The sequence below is a fragment of the Equus asinus genome, chromosome 10 (assembly GCF_041296235.1).
Source record: "Equus asinus isolate D_3611 breed Donkey chromosome 10, EquAss-T2T_v2, whole genome shotgun sequence".
In the NCBI taxonomy this organism is placed as follows: domain Eukaryota; kingdom Metazoa; phylum Chordata; class Mammalia; order Perissodactyla; family Equidae; genus Equus; species Equus asinus.
The window spans coordinates 8,255,947-8,261,905 of record NC_091799.1 but is presented as its reverse complement, the minus strand read 5'-3'; positions in this window follow the sequence as shown (position 1 = coordinate 8,261,905).

The window sequence follows — 5,959 nt, the reverse complement described above, 5'->3', positions numbered from 1 at the left end:
GGCAGAGCCAGCTGTTTCTTAGCTTCCCGAAGAGCTGGGAGCAAGATGCTTTGGTGCCACTCTCTCACTTTGGAATCAAGGCAGCCCTTTGCGCCAGGTAGCTCTAGGCCAGTGGAGCACACCCAGAGCAGAAGTTCTACTTCGGCCAGTTCAGGCCACCAACAAACTGCGTTTCACAGGCCTTGGTAAGAGATGTTCCCGGTAGGCTGTAAGAGCACTGGGCAACGCCAGATGTTTCTTAGCTTCCCGAAGAGCTGGAAGCAAGATGCTTTGGGGCCTCTCTGCCCCTTTGCAAACAAGGCGGCCCTTTGGGCCAGGCAGCTCTAGGCCAATGGAGCACACCCAGAGCAGCAGTTCTACTTCAGCTAGATCAGGCCACCAACAAAGTGCGTTTCACAGGCCTTGGTAAGAGATTTTCTCTTAGGCTGTAAGAGCACTGGGCAGAGCCAGTTGTTTCTTAGCTTCCCAAAGAGCTGGAAGCAAGATGCTTTGGGGGCTCCCTGCCCCTTTGCCAACAAGGCCGACCTTTGGGCCTTTCAGCTCTAGGCCAATGGAGCACACCCAGAGCAGAAGTTCTACCTCAGCCAGATAAGGCCTGCCAAGAAACTGCGTTTCAAAGGCTCTGGTAAGAGATGTTCCCGGTACTCTGTCAGAGCACTGGGCAGAGACAGTTGTTTCTTAGCTTCCCAAAGAGCTGGAAGCAAGATGCTTTGGGGCCTCTCTGCCCCTTTGCAAACAAGGCATCCCTTTGGGCCTTTCAGCTCTAGGCCAACGGAGCACACCCAGAGCAGAAGTCCTACTTCAGCCAGATCAGGCCTGCCAAGGAACTGCGTTTCAGAGGCCTTTGTATGTGACGTTCCCGGTAGGCTGTGAGAGCACGGTGCAGAGCCAGTTGTTTCCTTGTTTCCCAAACAGCTGGAAGCAAGACGCTTTGGGGCCTCTCTGCCCCTTTGGAAACAAGGCAGCACGTTGGGTCTGGCAGCTCTAGGGCAATGGAGCACAACCAGAGCAGAAGTTCTACTTCTTCCAGATCAGGCCTGCCTAGAAAGTGCGTTTCACAGGCCTTGATAAGAGATGTTCTCTTAGGCTATAAGAGCACTGGGCACAGCGAGTTGTTTCTTAGCTTCCCAAGAGGTGGAAGCAAGATGCTTTGGGGCCTCTCTCCCCCTTTGGAAACAAGGCAGCCCTTTGGGCCTTTCAGCTCTAGGGCAATGGAGCACACCCAGAGCAGAAGTTCTACCTCAGCCAGATCAGGCCTGCCAAGAAACTGCTTTTCACAGGCCTTCGTAAGAGGTGTTCCCGGAAGGCTGTAAGAGTACCTGGCAGAGCGAGTTGTTTCTTAGCTTCAAAAACAGCTGGAAGCAACATGATTTGGGGCCTCTCTCCCCCTTTGGAAACAAAGCAGCCTTTGTGCCTGGCAGCTCTAGGCCAAAGTAGCACACCCAGAGCACAAGTTCTACCTCAGCCAGATAAGGCCTGTCAAGAAGCTGCGTTTCACAGGCCTTTGTATGTGACGTTCCCGGTTGGCTTTGAGAGCACTGTGCAGAGCCAGTTGTTTTAGCTTCCCAGAGAGCAGGAAGCAAGATGCTTTGGGGCCTCTCTCACACTTTGGAAATAAAGGCAGCCCTTTGGGCCTGGCAGCCCTAGGCCAATGGAGTACACCCAGAGCAGAAGTTCTACCTCAGCCAGATCAGGCCTTCCAAGAAACTGCGTCTCACAGGCCTTTCTCTGTCACGTTGCCGGTAGGCTGTGAGAGCACTGTGCAGAGCCAGTTGTTTCTTAGCTTCCCAAAGATTTGGAAGCAAGATACTTTGGGGACTCTCAGCCCCTTTGGAAACAAGGCGGCCCTTTGGGCCTGGCAGCTCTAGGCCAAAGTAGCACGCCCAGAGCAGGAGTTCTACTTCAGCCAGATCAGGCCTGCCAAGAAACTGCGTTTCACAGGCCTTGGTAAGAGATGTTCCCGGTAGGCTGTGAGAGCACTGTGGAGAGCCAGTTGCTTTAGCTTCCCACAGAGCTGGAAGCAAGATGCTTTGGGGCCTCTCTCTCCCTTTGGACACAAGGCAGCCGTTTGGGCCTGGCAGCTCTAGGCCAATGGAGCACACCCACAGCAGAAGTTCTACTTCAGGCGGATCAGTCCTGCCCAGAAACTGCGTTTCACAGCCCTTGGTAAGAGATGTTCACGGTAGGCTGTGAGAGCACTGGGCAGAACCAGTTGTTTTTTAGCTTCCCAAAGTGCTGGAGGCAAGATGCTTTGGGGCCTCTCTCACCCCTTGGAAACAAGGCAGCCCTTAGGTCCTGGTAGCTCTAGGCCTATGTAGCACAACCAGAACAGAAGTTCTACTTCAGCCAGGTCAGGCCTGCCAAGAAACTGCGTTTCACAGGCCTTTCAAAGAGATGTTCTCTTAGGCTGTAAGAGCACTGGGCAGAGCCAGCTGTTTCCTAGCTTCCCGAAGAGCTGGGAGCAAGATGCTTTGGGTCCACTCTCCGTATTTGGAAACAAGGCAGCCCTTTGGGCCTGGCAGCTCTAGGGCAATGGAGCACACCCAGAGCCGGAGTTCTACTTCAGCCAGATGAGGCCTGCCAAGAAACTGCGTTTCACAGGCCTTTCAAAGACATGTTCCCGGTAGGCTGTAAGAGCACGGGGCAGAGCGAGTTGGTTCTTAGCTTCCCAGAGAGCTGGAAGCAAGATGCTTTGGGGCCTCTCTGCCCCTTTGGAAACAAGGCAGCACCTTGGGCCTGGCAGCTCTAGGGCAATGGAGCACACCCAGAGCAGAAGTTCTACTTCAGCCAAATCAGGCCTGCCAGGAAACGGCGTTTCACAGGCCTTGGTAAGAGATGTTCCCGGTAGGCTGTAAGAGCACTGGGCCACGCCAGATGTTTCTTAGCTTCCCGAAGAGCTGGAAGCAAGATGCTTTGGTGCCACTCTCTCACTTTGGAATCAAGGCAGCCCTTTGGGGCAGGTAGCTCTAGGCCAGTGGAGCACACCCAGAGCAGAAGTTCTACTTCGGCCAGTTCAGGCCACCAACAAACTGCGTTTCACAGGCCTTGGTAAGAGATGTTCCCGGTAGGCTGTAAGAGCACTGGGCAACGCCAGATGTTTCTTAGCTTCCCGAAGAGCTGGAAGCAAGATGCTTTGGGGCCTCTCTGCCCCTTTGCAAACAAGGCGGCCCTTTGGGCCAGGCAGCTCTAGGCCAATGGAGCACACCCAGAGCAGCAGTTCTACTTCAGCTAGATCAGGCCACCAACAAAGTGCGTTTCACAGGCCTTGGTAAGAGATTTTCTCTTAGGCTGTAAGAGCACTGGGCAGAGCCAGTTGTTTCTTAGCTTCCCAAAGAGCTGGAAGCAAGATGCTTTGGGGGCTCCCTGCCCCTTTGCCAACAAGGCCGACCTTTGGGCCTTTCAGCTCTAGGCCAATGGAGCACACCCAGAGCAGAAGTTCTACCTCAGCCAGATAAGGCCTGCCAAGAAACTGCGTTTCAAAGGCTCTGGTAAGAGATGTTCCCGGTACTCTGTCAGAGCACTGGGCAGAGACAGTTGTTTCTTAGCTTCCCAAAGAGCTGGAAGCAAGATGCTTTGGGGCCTCTCTGCCCCTTTGCAAACAAGGCATCCCTTTGGGCCTTTCAGCTCTAGGCCAATGGAGCACACCCAGAGCAGAAGTCCTACTTCAGCCAGATCAGGCCTGCCAAGGAACTGCGTTTCAGAGGCCTTTGTATGTGACGTTCCCGGTAGGCTGTGAGAGCACGGTGCAGAGCCAGTTGTTTCCTTGTTTCCCAAACAGCTGGAAGCAAGACGCTTTGGGGCCTCTCTGCCCCTTTGGAAACAAGGCAGCACGTTGGGTCTGGCAGCTCTAGGGCAATGGAGCACAACCAGAGCAGAAGTTCTACTTCTTCCAGATCAGGCCTGCCTAGAAAGTGCGTTTCACAGGCCTTGATAAGAGATGTTCTCTTAGGCTATAAGAGCACTGGGCACAGCGAGTTGTTTCTTAGCTTCCCAAGAGGTGGAAGCAAGATGCTTTGGGGCCTCTCTCCCCCTTTGGAAACAAGGCAGCCCTTTGGGCCTTTCAGCTCTAGGGCAATGGAGCACACCCAGAGCAGAAGTTCTACCTCAGCCAGATCAGGCCTGCCAAGAAACTGCTTTTCACAGGCCTTCGTAAGAGGTGTTCCCGGAAGGCTGTAAGAGTACCTGGCAGAGCGAGTTGTTTCTTAGCTTCAAAAACAGCTGGAAGCAACATGATTTGGGGCCTCTCTCCCCCTTTGGAAACAAAGCAGCCTTTGTGCCTGGCAGCTCTAGGCCAAAGTAGCACACCCAGAGCACAAGTTCTACCTCAGCCAGATCAGGCCTGCCAAGAAACTGCGTCTCACAGGCCTTTCTCTGTCACGTTGCCGGTAGGCTGTGAGAGCACTGTGCAGAGCCAGTTGTTTCTTAGCTTCCCAAAGATTTGGAAGCAAGATACTTCGGGGACTCTCAGCCCCTTTGGAAACAAGGCGGCCCTTTGGGCCTGGCAGCTCTAGGCCAAAGTAGCACGCCCAGAGCAGGAGTTCTACTTCAGCCAGATCAGGCCTGCCCAGAAACTGCGTTTCACAGCCCTTGGTAAGAGATGTTCACGGTAGGCTGTGAGAGCACTGGCCAGAACCAGTTGTTTTTTAGCTTCCCAAAGTGCTGGAGGCAAGATGCTTTGCGGCCTCTCTCACCCTTTGGAAACAAGGCAGCCCTTAGGTCCTGGTAGCTCTAGGCCTATGTAGCACAACCAGAACAGAAGTTCTACTTCAGCCAGGTCAGGCCTGCCAAGAAACTGCGTTTCACAGGCCTTTCAAAGAGATGTTCTCTTAGGCTGTAAGAGCACTGGGCAGAGCCAGCTGTTTCTTAGTTTCCCGAAGAGCTGGGAGCAAGATGCTTTGGGTCCACTATCTGTCTTTGGAAACAAGGCAGCCCTTTGGGCCTGGCAGCTCTAGGGCAATGGAGCACACCCAGAGCAGAAGTTCTACTTCAGCCAGATCAGGCCTGCCAGGAAACTGCGTTTCAGGGGCCTTGGTAAGAGATGGTCCCGTTAGGCTGTAAGAGCACTGGGCAGAGCCAGTTGTTTCTCACCTTCCTGAAAAGCTGGAAGCAAGATGCTTGGGACCCCTCTGCCCGTTTGGGAACAAGGCAGCCTTTTGGGTCGGGAAGCTCTAGGCCAATGGAGCACACGCAGAGCAGGAGTTCTACTTCAGCCTGATCAGGCCTGCAAAGAAACAGCGTTTGACAGGCCTTGGTAAGAGATGTTCCCGGTAGGTGTAAGAGCACTTGGCAGAGCCTGTTGTTTCTTAGCTTCGCAAAGACCGGGAAGCAAGATGCTTTGGGCCTCTCTGCCCCTTGGAAACAGGGCAGCACTTGGGGCCTGGCAGCTCTGGGGCAATGGAGCACACCCAGAGCCGGAGTTCTACTTCAGCCAGATGAGGCCTGCCAAGAAACTGCGTTTCACAGGCCTTTCAAAGACATGTTCCCAGTAGGCTGTAAGAGCACGGGGCAGAGCGAGTTGGTTCTTAGATTCCCAGAGAGCTGGAAGCAAGATGCTTTGGGGCCTCTCTGCCCCTTTGGAAACAAGGCAGCACCTTGGGCCTGGCAGCTCTTGGGCAATGGAGCACACCCAGAGCAGAAGTTCTACTTCAGCCAAATCAGGCCTGCCAGGAAACGGCGTTTCACAGGCCTTGGTAAGAGATGTTCCCGCTAGGCTGTAAGAGCACTGGGCAACGCCAGATGTTTCTTAGCTTCCCGAAGAGCTGGGAGCAAGATGCTTTGGTGCCACTCTCTCACTTTGGAATCAAGGCAGCCCTTTGCGCCAGGTAGCTCTAGGCCAGTGGAGCACACCCAGAGCAGAAGTTCTACTTCGGCCAGTTCAGGCCACCAACAAACTGCGTTTCACAGGCCTTGGTAAGAGATGTTCCCGGTAGGCTGTAAGAGCACTGGGCAACGCCAGATG